An 18350-nucleotide genomic window follows, 5' to 3' on the forward strand; every position below is an offset into this window, starting at 1 on the left:
TTTGAGATGCTAACAAGTACAGGGATCCTGGGATGGGTAGAGAGTAATTAAAGGGAAGTTCTAAAGCACACCTAGTGTCTCTGTGACTTGGTGGGACATGGGTGGGACTGGGTGTGATTTGGGAGGGTGACCCCTCCCTGTTTTATCAGCCATCTCAACCACCCATACCCATTACCTTTGATCACCTCTCTTCCCCCAGCTCTCCTGTATAAAACTAGGAGTTGGGGACCACCATTTTGTGTCTTTGCTCCCATTTCCTGTATGGAGAACAGGAAATATCTTTCTCTTTCTCTGCTCCAACCCCATTGCTCTCACCGTAGAGACAACCCACTGCTTTCAGTCAGCTGAAAGTGTGTTCCTCTCCTAAAAAGCTTTACTGTTACTTTTACTGAATCTACGCATCTTGCTTGAATTCTTCTCCTGACAGATGCTAGAACCAAGGTAATTTTCAAGGCCATTTTTCCAGTAACACTATGTATGCTACAAATAGCATAAAGATGCTAGAATAGCAAAGACAGACAAGCAAACAAATGTCATCAAAGGTGGTTAGCTGGTTTTATTTAACCCAAAGCAAGCTTACTACTCACTGTTTTCCTTTCCTGAGAAACACATATATTTCAATCCCACAGTGCCACAGGAGAGAGAGTTAAAGAAACTCAAAATATTTCATTACTACTAGTGAGGCAGGAATAGCCAAGGCAATACTCAGTCAAAAGAACAATGCAGGAGGTATCACAATACCTGACTTCAAACTATATTACAAAGCAATAACAATAAAAACAGCATGGTACTGGCACAAAAACAGACATGAAGACCAGTGGAACAGAATAGAGGACCCAGATATGAAGCCACACAACTATAACCAACTTGTCTTTGACAAAGGAGCTAAAAATATACAATGGAGAAATAGCAGCCTCTTCAACAAAAACTGCTGGGAAAACTGGTTAGCAGTCTGCAAAAAACTGAAACTAGATCCATGTGTATCACCCTATACCAAGATTAACTCAAAATGGATCAAGGATCTTAATATCAGACCCCAAACTCTAAAGTTGGTACAGGAAAGAGTAGGAAATACTCTGGAGTTAGTAGGTATAGGTAAAAACTTTATCAGCAAAACCCCAACAGCACAGCAACTAAGAGATAGCATAGATAAATGGGACTTCATAAAGCTGAAAAGCTTCTGTTCATCAAAAGAAATGGTCTCTAAACAGGGACTTGTTTCTCTAGAGCGACTTTATGCTAAGAGAAAGAACACCTGTCGCATCATCCATCCATGTGAGATATGCAGAACAGGCAAATCTATAGAAACACAAAGCAGATTAATACTGAAGAGCTCACTTAAGACTGAAGTTTGCAGGAAGCAGAGACTGATTGCTGATGGATTTGGGGGGACAGTGAAAATGCTCTAAACTGAAGTAGAGATCACTTAACTGTAATACGTTAAGAAGAATGTGCTGTACTCTGCATTGGGTGGATCGTGTGACATATGAACTGTATCTCAATGAGCCAGTTACAATGGAAAGAGGTCATTGGTGTCCTTGAGAATATCTGCGGTGATCATGTCTGTCCTCTGGAGATGATAGAAGACAGTGGGACAGGTTGCCCTGGAAATGGCTTCCCTAATCTCGGTGAGAATACTGGGGGGGGGTCTCAAAGTGGGAGAAGCTAGCTGGAAATATTTGTACACCAGACCGATGGACACCTTTAACCAGTAAGCCAGGATCAGAATAATAATCAGAATATCTTACCTCAAAATTCAAAAAAAAAAAAAAAAGAAAAGAAATGGTCTCTAAACTGAAGAGAACACCCACAGAGTGGGAGAAAATATTTGCCAGCTACACATCAGACAAAGGACTGATAACCAGAATATAAAGGGAACTTAAAAAACTAAATTCTCCCAAAACTAATAAACCAATAAAGAAATGGGCAAGTGAACTAAACAGAACTTTCTCAAAAGAAGAAATTCAAATGGCCAAAAAACACATGAAAAAATGCTCACCATCTCTAGCCATAAAGGAAATGCAAATGAAAACCACACTAAGATTCCACCACACCCCTGTGAGAATAGCCATCATCAGCAACACCACCAACAACAGGTGTTGGCGAGGATGCAGGGAAAAAGGAACCCTCTTACACTGTTGGTGGGAATGTAGACTAGTACAACCACTCTGGAAAAAAATTTGGAGACTACTTAAAAAGCTAGACATCGATCTACCATTTGATCCAGCAATACCACTCTTGGGGATATACCCAAAAGACTGTTACTCCAGAGGCACCTGCACACCCATGTTTATTGCGGCACTATTCACAATAGCCAAGTTATGGAAACAGCCAAGATGCCCCAGCACTGACGAGTGGATTAAGAAAATGTGGTGTCTATACACAATGGAATTTTATGCAGCCATGAAGAAGAACGAAATGTTATCATTTGCTGGTAAATGGATGGATTGGAGAACATCATTCTGAGTGAGGTTAGCCAGGCCCAGAAGACCAAAAATCGCATGTTCTCCCTCATATGCGGACATTAGATCAAGGGCAAACACAACAAGGGGATTGGACTTTGATCACATGATAAAAGCGAGAGCACACAAGGGAGGGGTGAGGATAGGTAAGACACCTAAAACACTAGCTAGCATTTGTTGCCCTTAACGCAGAGAAACTAAAGCAGATACCTTAAAAGCAACTGAGGCCAATAGGAGAAGGGGACCAGGAACTAGAGAAAAGGTTAGATCAAAAAGAATTAACCTAGAAGGTAACACCCACGCACAGGAAATCAATGTGAGTCAATGCCCTGTATAGCTATCCTTATCTCAACCAGCAAAACCCCTTGTTCCTTCCTATTATTGCTTATACTCTCTCTACAACAAAATTAGAAATAAGGGCAAAATAGTTTCTGCTGGGTGTTGAGGGGGTGGGGGGAGAGGGAGGGGGTGAAGTGGGTGGTAAGGGAGGGGGTGGGGGCAGGGGAGAGAAATGACCCAAGCCTTTTATGCACATATGAATAATAAAAAAATAATAATAGTGAGGTAGGCTAGAATTAGAGAAAGTTCGGGACTCTTCTATGACTTAATATTGTAATTCAGGTTGGACTTCCTCTCCTTCGCTGAGCCTTTTCCATTGCAAATGTGTGTAGGTTATTCATATCCTGGCTCTAGAACAAGTAAAACCACCTTCACCTGGCCCGGGACCACCAGGCCCACCCCCATTCATCAATTATTGGTTGGGAATCACCAGGTTCTTCCCATCCCACAGGCTAGCAAAAGTTTTAAAAGTACCTGAAAAAGAGAAATACACTCTGCTTGTAGCTTCCACCTGGTCCCACGAAGGCAGGCTAAGGTAGGGCAGGTTCAGACCCATAGAAAAACATTACATCTTAGATTAACCATGCTTTGGCTGAAGAACCACCCTCACCTGGCCGGGAAATCTGACCGTTACGCTAGTCCTTAAGCGTAGTCTTGTGCCAGTGGTTAGGAATATTTTGCAAGGAATTCCTGCTTTGGATGACTGGATCCTGCCAGGATCACTAGCTACCTTTTAATTTAGACATAGGTTGTCCAGGGGGAGGTAGGAGAGGCAGGGAAGTGAAATGGCCTTGTTCTGTCCCATTTCCTTCCAAGGGGAGAGAAGGGGCTGTCATCTGTGAGGTTCACAGTGCAAAATTAGCACAGGTTACCAGAGGCCAGGTGAGGCCTGTGTTCAGTCTTGGGTGTTCCTTACGTCTGCACACTCAATCCCTCTTTTTGTTTCAAATCAGCACAGTGGGCGTATTTTCAACAAATATTATTCCTGCCCTGAAGTGGCTGTCAACCCAGGGAGAGAAATCAGACCAGCTCTGGCGAGAACCACCCTGGCTTTGTTCATGAGGTCAGATGCCTCGGCCAAAAGTATACAAATCTACTTCCTTCTCTGCCTGCAGAAACCAGTGTGAAATGCCCTTCCCTGAATCCCCCGGACTGGCCCAGCCACCGTGGGGCTGGCGGAGCCAGTCTGAAAGCAGACTGCCCCAACTGGAGCTTCTGCTGAGTCCTTGCAGCTGCTGTGCCCTGCCCAGGTCTGTCTGCCTCCCCTGGAGGCCACAGCCTTCTGAGCTGCCAAGCTTTGTATGCACATATGAATAATAAAAGAAAAAAAAAATTGGGTTATTGTGATTTTGGTGTGGGGCATTGTATCTTATGTTTTGCTACTGAGTTATAGTAGTTTTTATATATTTTAGAAATTAACCTCTTATGTGATATATGGTTTACAAATATATCTGTCTGTTGCCTGTCTCTCTCTCTCTCCCTTTTTTTTTTTTTTTTTTTTGCAGGACTGGGGTTTGAACTCAGGGCCCCACACTTGCTAGAGTCACTCTGCCAGCCTGCTCTGGTTATTTTGCAGATGGGAGTCTTGCGAACTATTTGCCCAGGCTGGCCTCAAACTGCAATCCTCCCAATCTCAACCTCCCAAGTAGCTAGGATTACAGGTGTGAGCCATGGGTGCCCATCTCATTTTTGCTTTTTGTTATTGTTGTTTCTGATTTTGGTGTTGTATCCAGAAAATTATTGTCAAGAACAATGTCACTGCCAGGCACTGGGGATTCACACCTGTAATCACAGCAACTCAGGAGGCAAAGATCAGGAGGATCTTGGTTTGAAGCCAGCATGGGCAAATAGTTTGTGAGACCCTATCTCGAAAAAAACTATCACCAAAAAAATAGGACTGGTAGAGTGGTTCAAGGTGTAGGTCCTGAGTTCAAACCCCAATTCCGCTAAAAAAATGGACTGGAAGGGTGGCTCAAGCAGTAGAGTGACTGTGTAGCAAGTGCAAAGCCCTGAGTTCAGTCCCCAGTACTGCCTAAGAAAATATTAGTATTTTGGGCTGGAAGTATGACTCAAGTGATAGAGCCAAAAAAAATTCTTTGTCAGGCACCAGTGGCTCATGCCTGTAATCCCAGCTACTCAGGAGGCAGAGATCAGAGGATCATGGTTCGAAGCCAGTGGGACAAATAGTTCATGAGACCCTGTCTCAAAAAACCCATCACCAAAAAAAGGGCTGCGGAGTGGCTCAAGGTGTAGGCCACACACACAAAAAAAAAAAAAAGAAAGAGAAAGCCAGCATGGGGAAATAGTTCATAAGACCCTATCTTGAAAATATCCAACACACACCCCACCCCCTAAAAAAAATAATAGGGTTGGTAGAGTGGCTCAAGTATGCAGCATTTGAGGCCCTGAGTTCAAACATCAGTACCAAAAAAAAAAAAAGACTTGACCAGGCAAAGAAGATGTGTAGATGGCCGCAAGCACACAGAACAAGTCTGAGTATCTCTAACCATCAGGGAAATGAAAGCAAAGCCACCTGAGTCGCCGCCTCACTGCTGTAAGATGGTTTTTATCAAAAGTCAAAAGCTAAATGTTGACAATGATGAGGGATTGGTAGTCTTGTGCACTGTTTGTGGAAATGCAAAAATGGCGCAGCTTCCCTGAAAAACAGTATGAGGATTCTTTAACAAATTAAAAATAGAATTACAATACAGTACGGCAATCCCACTTCTGGGCATTTATTCGGAAGGATTCAAATGAGGACCTCCGGGAGCTATTAGCATTGCGATGTTCATTGTGGCATTCATTATTCACCACAGCCAAGATGGAAACAAGCGAAATGCCCATCAATGGCTATAAATGGATAAAGAAGGTGTTGTGTCTTCATACGATGGAATATTATGCAGCTTTGAAAAAGAAGGAAATCTCCATATATGACAACATGAATGAACCTGGGGGATACTATGGTAAGCCATCCATAGGGAAAAACACTGCTCTTAAGACGCAGAGGGGAGAATGGTGGCTGTCGAGGGCTGGGTGTGAGTGGAAGGGGAGGGTCCTAGGTAATGGGCAGAAAGGCTCAATTATGCAAGGTGAGTGCATCCTCGAGTTAATTGTACACTTACACTTTATGAAGAGGGTAGGTCTCATTTGAAAATCCTTAAAAAGTTTAAGTTCCGCTTGTTCCTCGACCCATTTGGAAGTCTGTGCTCTCAAGCAGATTCTGTTGAAACCAGAAGGCAAGGTTCTGCCCTCAGCGAGGTCCTAGTCTTCCGGGAGAGTCCTCTGGGAACATTTTCAAACCAGCGAGGCTGACTGACTGTTTAAGTAGCGGTGAAAGTGACAGCCGCTGTGGTCCTGTTGCCTTGCACATTTTGTGACACTGTCACTTCACTTCCCGATTTCCCTTTGACGTCCTCTGGATGTACTTTTGAGGATGATGTCTAGGGACATTTAAAACAGTGTTTTGCTGAGCATAAGCCAAATCTATTCCCAGAATTTCTGTGCCGATCAATTATTTATCCCCTACAAATGCTGAGATCAAAAATGAAAAAAAAACTGTATAGTTCAGCTTGACAGGAGGTCTTGGGAGACCAGCAGGAACAGAAACTTGCAAGTCTAAAATGAGCAAAGAGGGTAAAAATGAGCTTCCCAAATCCACTATGCAAAATCTATCAAGGCCAAGGTTATTTCTTTGCCACGAGGAGTTAACAACAAATGTGTGACTTATGAGAATTTGTAGTTACGTGGAATGTCTTTTAACAGGAGGAGCTTTGGGATTCTCTAACGTAACTGTAAAGTGCTGTGCTATCTGTCACGTCTCCCCTCCCTTCTGTTCAATTCAAAAGGTGAACAAATTCTCTGACTTACAACTTTAAATAGCATCGCTTTATCCTTAAGCTTCTCATATTTGTATGCATGCATAAGTGATTAAAAAACTTTTTTTTATTGTACTGGGGTTGGAACTCAGAGCTTCACACGTGTTAGGCAGGCGCTCTACCACTTGAGCCACTCTGCCAGCCTTTTTTTGTGATGGGTATTTTTTGAAATAGGGTCTTATGAACTATTTGCTCGGGCAGGCTTCGAACCGTGATCCTCCTGATCTCTGCCTTCTGAGTAGCTAGGATTACAGGCGTGAGCCACCAGTGCCTGGACTTTATTTTTTACAACGATTTTGCATTCACAGAAGAACTGAGGAGTTCCCACGTATCAGACACCCAGTGTCACTTATTCACATCTTACCTTGGCGTGATAGATTTGATAGGTTTAATACACCAATCTTAAGCAGCACGTATTGCTAACTAACATCTATACTTTGCTCGAACATCCTTCTGTCCCGCCAGCATCCTTCTTCTGTTCTAGGACCCCATGCGGGAGGCCATGTCACGTTTCGTTATTGTGTCTCTTTGGGGTTCTCTTGGCTGCAATGCTTGTACCTTGTTTTTGATGACCTTGGGCGTTTGGAGCTATTTTCTAGGACGCCCCTTCACTGGAACTGGTCTGAAATTTTTCTCAAGATTAGACTGGGTTTTGAGGAGACCACAGATGTGCTCTCACTTGTCATGTCAAGGGTACATGCCATCTGCACGCTTGCTCACCTGGCTCACCTGGCCGACGGGGTGCTTGCCAGGTTTCTGCACTGTGAGGTCAGTCTGTCCACACTGCGTTGTTTGGAAGGAAGTCACTGTGCACATCCCACACGTAAGGAGGGGTCATGCTCCACCTTGACAGCTGGATACCTACGTAAGCTATCTGAAAGCCTTCCGTGTCAACTTCGATTATTAATTTATTAATCAATTACGATTAAGTTACCCCATCACTTACGCACATAGGTCTGAAACCGAGGATACTCACCTTACACTTTGGGTGGTAATCAGTGTGCTTATGTCATTGTTCAGGCCATCCATGTTTTGGCCGTGGCCCCCGGGCACGTGTGGCACTCCTCCATCACTGCGTGGACTTCATCCCATGCTGTCACTGAAAGTGCCCCAGGCTGGCTTGGTGTCCTTCCTGGTAAAGTCGGTAGGTCAAAAACCCTGCTTTCACCTTTGTCGCTCTGAAGTCGTGCCAGGCCTGCTTCAGGATCCAGAGCAAAAGACCACCATCTTTACCATAAGCTACTTGATGGTTGCTGGCCCTAAACGTGATCCTCTTCCCTTGTAATCCCTAGTAGCTGGGATTAGAAGAGAGCACCACCACACCTGGCCATTTGTTTTTTACTCTTTTTTCTGTTACAAGCAGTGATGTAGTCCACATCACTGCACACGGCTTCCTAGACACGTGTCTGAGTATTTCTGATGGATGGGGTCGTAGGAACGGAGGGACCTGAGGAAACTGGTTGTGCTCTTATAAATCTAGGAGTAAAGATCTGACAAATTGACAGTGGTGAATCTATTTTGTCAGCCGGCTCTTATTTGATTTTTGACAGACTCTTCAGTGCTTAGTTTACTCACAGTCCATCATGGCTCTGACAATTCTGTGATGCAGGGAACTTAGCATTCTGGGAGACTTATCTTTCTCTGGGCCCGTTCTCTTATCTCCCCAGACAGTTTTAGCTTTTCTCTCTCTCTCTCTGAAATCCTGCTATTTTTAGGTCTAGGACACCATCCGAATGGACCCGGGTTTCCTCTAAGATACAGTCATCCCTGCCCCTTTCCACTTCTCAGAGGGAGGTTTTATGTGGCACTCTCTGCAACAATTTGATTTCCAACACAGCGAGGAAGGGAAGAGCTGACGCCCTGCTTTCAGCAGTGAGGCATCCATCCGTGAACAGAGAGGCCAAGTCTGGCCTGGTTCCTGGGCTGGTTTTGCATCTTGTTTTGGGAAAACCTGGCTCTTTTTTCCCGTGTAGGTTGGCAGTCTGTCTCCTCACCCTAACTGTAAGCCTCCCCTCCCCCACTTCTGCTTTCCCAACAGCTTCCCAGCATCTCCTCTCTACTCTATATTTCCAGAAATAGTGCCTATGTTTTTGACAGAAAATACCTGTTCACCTCTTTCTTTAAATATAGATAGTACTTTGAGAGGTGGGCATGGTGGCTTACATCTGTAATCCCAGCCACTTGGGAGATGGATATCAGGAGGATCATGGTTCAAGGCCAGCCCAGGCAAAAACTTAGTGAGACCCTGTCTCAACAAGCAAGCTGGATATGGTGATTCAAGTCTGTAATCCTAGCTGCATGGGAGGCATAGATAGGGGGATGGAGGCTAGAGGCTGACACCAGGCATAAATGAGAGAACCTATTTGAAAAATAACTAAAGCAAACAAGGGCTGGGGGAGTGGCTCAAGTGGTAGCATGCCTGACTAGCAAGTGCAAGGCCCTGAGTTCAAATCCCAGCACCATCTATATAGAAAGAGCTATCCTTCTAGACCCTGTTGGAGTATATCATGAATTCCTATGCTGCATCCGGTCTGCTCCCATGTTAGAAATATAACATCTGAGCCCACCAGGGCTGAAAATTGCCTCTTTATACTTTCGGTTTCTCACACACAGACTTGGAAATCACCAGAAATATTGTCTCCTTTACAGCAGCTCGGTCACTGTGACCAGCAAGCGCTATGCTTATAGTGAGATCACCAAATCATGTTGAGGGATTTTTCTCCTTCTGTGAGCCATTCCTCCTCCTCCTATTACTATTATTATTACTATCATCATTATTATTATTATTTGTGCCACTCGAGTTTGAACTCAGGGCTTCATGCTTGCTAGGCAGGAGCTCTACCACTTGAGCCACTCCACCACCCCATTTTTGTATTACGTTTTTTTGAGACAGGGTCTCAGTGAACTGTTTGCCCAGGCCAGCTTCAAGCCTTGATCCTCCTGATCTCTGTCTCCTGAGTTACTAGGATTACAGGTGTGAGCCACCAGCACCTGGCCTAAGCTATTCTTAAAAGTATGTTTTTTATGTTGACATGTCATGTCAATTGTAGAAATAATTTAATTTCTCAGTTTAATTCATAGTAAATAACAATAGATACAATTCATATTAAACCCTTTAGTAATTTTTTTTTTTTTAGCAGACCTGAGGATTGAACCCAGGGCCTCACACATGCAAGGCAAGTGCTCTAGCATTGAGCTACAATGATAATTTTTTTTTTGGCAGTACCAGGGCTTGAACTCAGGACTTATCCCTGAAGTCACTCCACCAGCCTGTTTTTTTCATTAGATATTTTCAGGATAGAGTCTTGAGAACTATTTGCCCGGGCTGGCTTTGAGTCGAGACTTTCCTGATCTCTGCCTCCTCAGTAGCTGGGATCACAGGCGACAGCCACTGGCACCCAGCCCCCTTGATAATTTTTAAAAATTTTTGAGGTTTCTGGCCCCAAAAGTTTGAGAACTGCTACACTGAAATGATTATTCAAGTTCAATTTGGACGGTTTTTATACTTTACAAAGACAAGAGAAGTCTGTTCTTTCCATGCAAACCTATACAATAAGTTTTATTTTAATGACAATTGTTATTTATGTCCATGAGTAAAAATAAATGAAAAAGAGAACTAAGCGCTTACCATAAAACTTCAAAGGGACACACAAGCGGATAGAAGAGCTGTCTCTAAGAAGGGGAAAATCCGGTACAAACTGAAGGGTGTATAATTGTGGATAGAAAGAATTTTAAGCTGGGTGTGGTGACGCTTGCTGTAATTTCAGCTGCTCAGGCAATGGCAGTCAGGCAGAACAAAGTGCAAGACCAGTTGGGCAAAAACATTAGTGAGACCCCATCTCCACTCATAGGTCATGTGTTGTGGTATGACCTGCAGTCAAGCTAGGTGGGAGGCTTAGGCAGAAGGATCATGGTACAGGCCAACCAGGCAAAAATGTGAGACTCTATCCAAAAAACAACCAAACAGCAAAGAGGAGTGGGGTTGCTGCTCAAGTGGTAGAGCATCCGCCTAACAAGCAGGAGGCCCTGAGTTCAAACCTCACTACCGTAAAAAAAGTTATAACTTAAAAATATGACCCTTTTAAAAAAGGGTAATGTACTGGGTGCCTGTAATCCTAGCTACTCAGAAGGCAGAGATCAGGAGGATCACAGCTTGAAGCCAGCCTGGGCAAATAGTTTTCAAGACCCTATCTCTAAAAAACCCATCTCAAAAATAGGGCTGGCAGAATGACCCACGGTGTAGGTCCTGAGTTCAAGCCCCAGTAACGCAACAAAAAGAAAAAAGAAAAATAATACCCTTCCTCTATTTCTTTAATTACCCTTTTTCTTATTGAGACAGGATGCGACCATGTATCCCAGGCTAGCCTTGAACTAGAGATCACCCTGCCTTGGACTCCTAGACACCGGGATTATAGATGTGTGCCACCACGCCTGGCTTTACTCTTTTTTTTTTTTCTATTCATATTAGTGAGGCAGCATGGATTTTTATTTTATGTGATGGATTCTAATCTGTGTCATTATTTATTTTGATGCTCAAACTGTTCTAGGTTTAGTGAGCCGGAAACTCTTCCTCTGGTTTTTGTGTCCCTTTCAACACCCCCATTATTTTGGGGATATGTCTTACTTTCTGGCACCACAGATCTTCTAAACTGATCTTGTATTTCCTGCCCTGCATTTTCCCAAAAAGTCCTAGTTTTTTTTAATATATAAAGCCTAAGGACAACTTTGTTGAGATATTGTTTACATACAACAAATGCCAGAAATCTCAAGTACTGTGTACAGTCCCATTGCTGGGTGCTGGGATGGAACCCAGGGCCTCGTGCATGCCAGGCAAGCACTCTACTACTGAGCCACTTCCCCCGCTCCCTGTTCTTTTTCTTCTTTTGGTGTAAATTGAGGTTTGAACTCAGGGTTTTGCACTTGCAAAGCAGGCACTCTAACCCTTGAGCCACACATCCAGTCTGCTTTGCTCTGGTTATTTTGGAGATAAGGATCTCTCAAACTATTTTCCTGGGCTGGTCTTGAACCAAGATCCTCTGGATCTCAGCCTCCCAAGTAACTAGGATTACAGTCATGAGCCCCCGGTGCCTGGCTCCCTCGTTCTTTTTAATGGCGCAAGGTTCTTAGCAGCAAACTCCGACTACTGGCTGTGCACACCGACACTGCAGTGCCACGGTTTTCAGGCCTTCTTGGTGGACAGAGCAAAACGATGTGTGCACGTGTGTATCTGTGCCGATTTCATTATAACTAGCAGTTCTTACTGATACCTCATATTCTAATCTGAGACGGGCTCCTTTCTTTCTTTGTAATTCCCATGGACAGTGAGAAACTTGGCTCTCATTAGCTATGGAACATTTATTTATCTGCTGTATTTTATTTTATTTTTGCCATGTTGTGCTGCTGTGGCTCATACATGAGACCTCCTACATGTTAGGCAAGTGTTTTACCACTGGTTACATCCTCAGAACAGTTGCTCAATTTTAGTTTTTGTTATTTTTTTTTTTGGGAGGACTAGAATTTGAACTCAGGGCTTCTCACTTGTAAAACCAAGTGCTTTACAATTTGAACCATACTTCCAGTCCATTTTTCTCTAGTTATTTTGGAGATGGGGGGGAGGTCTCCCTGGGCTAGCCTCAAATTTTGATCCTCCCAATCTCAACTTCCCAAGTTGAGATTCCAGGCGTGGTGCCTGGCTTACATTTGCTCAATTTTATTTTATTTATTTATTTTTTTAAAAAGTTTGGAAAAAGTACTTAATGGCAATAAAATATTTATCACAAAATATTAAAAGAACAAAACAGAGTAATAAAATATATGATTCAACATATTTTTTCCGTATCTACAGATTTTTATTATATTATTTATTATACTGGGGCATATTGTGACATTTACAAAAGTTCTTACAATATATCATAGCATTTGCTCATTTTACTTATTTATTTATTTTTTAAAAAATTTTTAATCATTTTTACATTTACTTACATGTGTATACATTGTTTGGACCACCTCCTCGCCCCCCCTGCACAAAGTGAGGTGCTTTCAAATGGTTGTTTTTCTCTTTTTTTTTTGGCAGCACTGGTGTTGAACTCAGAGCCTTATGCTAGCTAGGTGGGCGCTTTCCCCATGAACCACTCCATCAACCCTCTCAATTTTAGAACATTAAAAAAAAAATTACATAGGCTGGAGGTGTGGCTTAAGTGGTAGAGCGCCTGTTTTGCCATCATGAGGCCCTGAATTCAAACCCCAGTCCCACCAAAACAAAACAAAACCCCAACAATTACAGAATTGCTAACACAGGTCTGGAGACTTGGCTTAAGTGGCAGATCTCCTGCCTAACGAGCATGAGGCCCTGAGTTCAAACCTAGTACTGCCCAAAAATAAATGAACAAGAACAACAAACCCACTGAAATCTGTCTGCCATGGAATAAAATGTGCTTACAGCTCCCTTGCTTGTCTTTCATCTTGGAGCACGGGGCAAGCTGCAGTGTCCCAGAGTTACCCAGTTCCTTCCCTCCCCTGCCCCCAAGGTTATGCTGGACTTCTTTGTTTCATCTTAATTCTTCTCCTGTCCTTGCTGTTTGTTTGTTTGTTTCACCTAGGTTGGTCTTGAACTCCCAATCTTCCTATCTCCCAGTGGGCTTGTTTTTAGTATGTGAAATGGTGACATTATTCTCAAAGTCAGGACTATTTTTGAACAAGTTATACTTAGAGCAGTGTCCCTCACCACATCCCTTTAATCTTACTACCCCCCCTCCCTTTTCCAGCACATTCCTTTCTGTCCTCTACAGATAACTAATCTTGGTGCTGCCTGATCTATTCCTCCAGTGTTTCTTTTTGCCCAAGTGAACAAAACACGTTTCATTTTCCTTTTTTTAGTACTAGAGTTTGAACTCAGGGCAAGTGAACAAAACACGTTTCATTTTCCTTTTTTTAGTACTAGAGTTTGAACTCAGGGCCTACACCTTGAACCACTCCACCAGTCCTTTTTAGTGATGGGTTTTTTTGAGATAGGGTCTCACAAACTATTTGCCAGAGCTGGCTTCGAACCGTGATCCTCCTGTTCTCTGCCTCCCGAGTAGCTAGGATTACAGGCATGAGCCACGCACCTGGCTGTTTCATTTTCTTATTTCTCCTTCCTTCTTCATGAAGCTAACAAACACTAGAGAGGCCTTCCTCTTCGCTTTCCCCCTCAACACTAACCTGGGACTCACTCCACGAAAATGCATAGAGCCCTTCCTTGTTCTGTTAGAGCTGCAGAGTGGCCACGGTGTATTTCCATTCTCCCACTTTGGGACTCTTAGGTCATTTCTAATGTTTTACAATTAATTGTGATGCTGCGTGGTGCTTTTCTGCATGTTTGTTTTTGAAGTGTTCGAAGTGTGATTTTAACATAAATTCCTAGAAGTGGGATTGCTGAGTCAAAAAGTTCATGTGTTGTTTTGCCAGCTGTCACCAAGTCCCCTGCAAAAGGATTCTACCATTGCATTTCTGCGTGCATTCATGAGAGGGTCTCCGACAGCCTTGCAAACCAGGTGAGACGTTTCCAGAGCATTCAAACTGAAATGCCTTCAAGCAAGCCACGTGTGGCAGATGGTCCACGTGAACTTAATGGGCTAAACCTGCTCCGCTGACAGGCAGCCTTCATCAGGACGGGCGTGGGAAATAAGCTGAATGCAGAGGACCACAGCCTTCTGTCTCCAATATTCACTCGCTGAGCTGTGAGGAAGGATCTACTTTGTATAGGAGTGGAACAGAGGAGGGAGGCGACCTAATGCGTGTCCTCATCACAGGGGGTGTAATGGAAACAGAAGTTGCCTCTTTCGCTTCTCTTGCTAACCGTGTGGGTTTAGGTGTCACTGTCATTTATGTTATATACACTTTTCCACAAAGGCTACACATTTTGAAAGAATTCACCTGTACCCCTTCATCTAGATGTGGAGCATAAGGCTGAGGACTAAGCTAAACAGCCCGATTTCATTCCTTGTCACGTTTATGTCTCAAGTATGGACACAGTCCTAGAAGGGCCAAGGTGGAGCATATAGTCTGACGTAAGAAAAAACAAGCTAGGTTCATGTTTGTCTAATGGAGCCTTTCAACTCAGCTCCCTCTGAAGCGTGTCTTGCCTCTGGACTTCCAGCATTGAGACTCAGTACAGTCCATTTATTGTCTAAATAAATCAGCATTGGGTTTTTGCTGGCTTGCAACCTGCATGTCACCCATGAAAAATGCACTAGGTTTTGTAGTGAAAAGTATGGATGGGTGAAAAATACAAATGGAGGCAAGAAGTTTTTCATTTGTCATCTTTGATACTGATGGCCAGTGCTCCTACAGCCACACATCACTTAACGATGGGGTATGTCCTGAGATCCGTGTTGCCACGTGATTCTGTCATTGAGCAAACATCAGTGTCCTTACAACATCCTCGTGGGGGAGGAAAGCTCCATGCAAACAAACGGTCCTAAAGTACAGAGCCTGAGGTGTGATCTAGGCAAGTGCAGCAGGTGGCTTTCCTAGTTAAAATAAGTACTGCCATATTAGAAGAATTCTGTGTATTACAATGAATCAAGGCTGGGGACATTGGTGGCTCGTTCCTGTAGTCCCAGTTATTCAGGAGGCAGAGATCAAGAGGATCTCAGTTTGAAGTCAGCTCAGGGAAGTGAATTTTGAGAGGCCCTCTCTCAAAAACCCAACACTTTTTTGCGGGGGGATAGTACTGGAGTTTGAACACAGGACCTCACCTTTGTAGGCAGGCACTCTACCACTTGAGCCACACCCCAGCCCAATCTGCTTTCCACTTAAAATTTTAAAAAAAGTTCTCAGACTAGAATTTTTTCAACTTTGAACCCCTCACCCTAGAATTTATCTGCAGCTGTGTCTGTGCTTTTTTTTTCAGTTCCGGGGAGGGAGTCCAGCGTCTCAAGCATGCCAGGCAAGCATTCTACCACGTAACCTATGCCCCCAGCCATTTATTTATCAGAGGCACTCGGGTTTGAACTCAGGGTCTCACACTTGCTAGGCAGGTGCACTTACCTCTTGAGCCACTCCACCAGCCCATTTTTTGTGATGGGTTTTTTCAAAATAGGGTCTCCTAAACTATTTGTCCAGGCTGACTTTGAGCTATGATCCTCCTGATCTCCTCCTCCTGAGTAGCTAGGATTATAGGCGTGAGCCACCAGCACCCGACCTTGTTTTTGTTTTTGAAACTGGGTCTCCCTTCCCTTTGCCCAGGCTGCCCTGGACAACTCACGATTCTGCTGCTTCCACCTCCTGATTAGCTGGGATTATAGGTACACACTACCATTTTGACTCACCACCTATTCTGACTCCTTGTTTCTGGTCACAGTAGAAGAGATTTCCTCTCTTATCAAAAACGGATTCCCATACTTTCTTCTTCCCAACTCTATCACATATCCTTTCTGAGATCATGTTTGTAGCCATTAAATCTCTAAAGTTCTTTGCTTTCAGCATTTAAATATACCCCAATCTTTGCCTTTATTATTATTTTTTTTAAATTGGAGGATGTAATTTTATTGTCAGTGAAAAGTGTTGATGTTAATAACGAGCATTAAGTCTCCAGTTCGGTTTAAAAAGATGAAAATCCCGGCAGAGACCCTGTACTTTCGATTTTGCTTCTCTGCCTCCCTGCTCTGCTCTGCTTTCAGCATTTAAATATACCCCAATCTTTGCCTTTATTATTATTTTTTTTAAATTGGAGGATGTAATTTTATTGTCAGTGAAAAGTGTTGATGTTAATAACGAGCATTAAGTCTCCAGTTCGGTTTAAAAAGATGAAAATCCCGGCAGAGACCCTGTACTTTCGATTTTGCTTCTCTGCCTCCCTGCTCTGCTCTGCTTTCAGCATTTAAATATACCCCAATCTTTGCCTTTAAAAACAAAAACAAACAAACAAAAAACCCCAGGCTAGGCATGATGATGCAATCTGCAATCCCCAGACTTGGGAGGCTGAGGCAGGAGGATTGTGAATTGAATTTATTTTTCAATATATAAATATATGCATCTCCAGATCCTGTATGTGTGTGTGTGTGTGTGTGTGTGTGTGTGTGTGTGTGTGTACTCAGGGCCTCACACTTGCTAGTTTAGAGACTGTGCATTGGAGTCACGCACACAGCCTTTTTTGCTTCAGCTATTTTCTGATAAGCCTCTTGCCTTTGCTTGGAGGAGGGCTTTGGACTTTGATTCTCTTATCACCACCTCCCAAATGGGTAGAATTTCAGGCAGAGGTCAACATGCCTAGTTCCTACATACATTTTATTATTTATTTTTTGGTGGCATGGGGGTTTGAACTCAGAGCCTCACACTAAGTAGGCTCTCTTACCGCTTGAGCCATTCTGCCAGCCCCTGTTGTTTTTGGTGGTGGTTTTTGAATTCAGGGCCTACACCTTGAGCCACTCCACCAGTCCTTTTTTTGTGATGGGTTTTGTTAAGATAGGGGAGCCCAGGGCTGGCTTCAAACCATGATCCTCCTGCTCTCTGCCTCCTGAGCAGCTAGGGGTAGCTAGGATTACAGGCGTGAGCCACCAGCACCTGGCTTTTTTTTTAATTGTTGTGCTGGGTGGGGGTACACTGTGGCTTTTACAAAAGTTCTTAAAATGCATCAAATCATCATACTTGAATTCACCCCCTCCACCATTCTCCTTTATCCTCCCCTCCCCATGTACATTTTAAAATATTACATTATCTCTTTCCTTTCACAGCCAAGCTTCCTTAAGGAATTGTTTGTACCCATGGCTTCACTTCCTACTTCCTGTTTTTCTGCCAACATAGGAACAGGGGTCCAAATTGTGCCTGAGCTTCCTCATGTGTGAAATGGGGACACCAGCACCTATTTCGCAGGCTGTGAGGACTAAGTGGATATTAGCTATAAAGCACTTAAGACACTTGCCAGGTACATACAAAGCTCTATTAAGTGTTACCTCTCATTATAATCACTAGTTCTTAATTACCCAGCTGCAAGACTGTAAAGACAGGAAGAGCGCCAACCTCAGTTTTGCTCAAGTAAAACACAGGTAACAGCAGATGGAAGAGTAAGTTTTTAGAACAGTTCCAGTAAATGACATAATAGATTGTAAATTCCACTCAGGCATGTCTCCTATGTTGTTACCAGAATTTAACACAAGACTGGTATTTGGTAAATACACTCTCTCTCTCTCTCTTATATATACAATACTATATTTTATAATGGGTATACATATGTACATTTATAAAGATAAGTATGAGCCAGGTGCTGGTGGCTCACGCCTGTAATCCTAGCTACTCAGGAGGCAGAGATCGGAATTGAGGTTCGACACCAGCCCAGGCAAATACTTCTGTGAGACCCTATCTTGAAAAACCCTTCACAAGAAAGGGCTGGTGGAGTGGCTCAAGGTGAAGGCCCTGAGTTCAAACCCCAATACTGCACAATAACTAAAAGAAAATTAAAAAGAAAAAAGTGTACTCCAGATTCCTCGTTCTGATTTCTTTTTTTTTTTTAAGCACCCTACATGGGTTAAATCGTATATTTCTTTTCTTTTTTTTTTTCATTTTTCTTTTATTATTCATATGTGCATACAGGGCTTGGTTCATTTCTCCCCCCTGCTCCCACCCCCTCCCTTACCACCCACTCCGCCCCCTCCCTCTCCCCCCTCCTCAATACCCAGCAGAAACTATTTTGCCC

The sequence above is a fragment of the Castor canadensis genome, chromosome 2 (genome assembly GCF_047511655.1).
Source record: "Castor canadensis chromosome 2, mCasCan1.hap1v2, whole genome shotgun sequence".
NCBI lineage: Eukaryota > Metazoa > Chordata > Mammalia > Rodentia > Castoridae > Castor > Castor canadensis.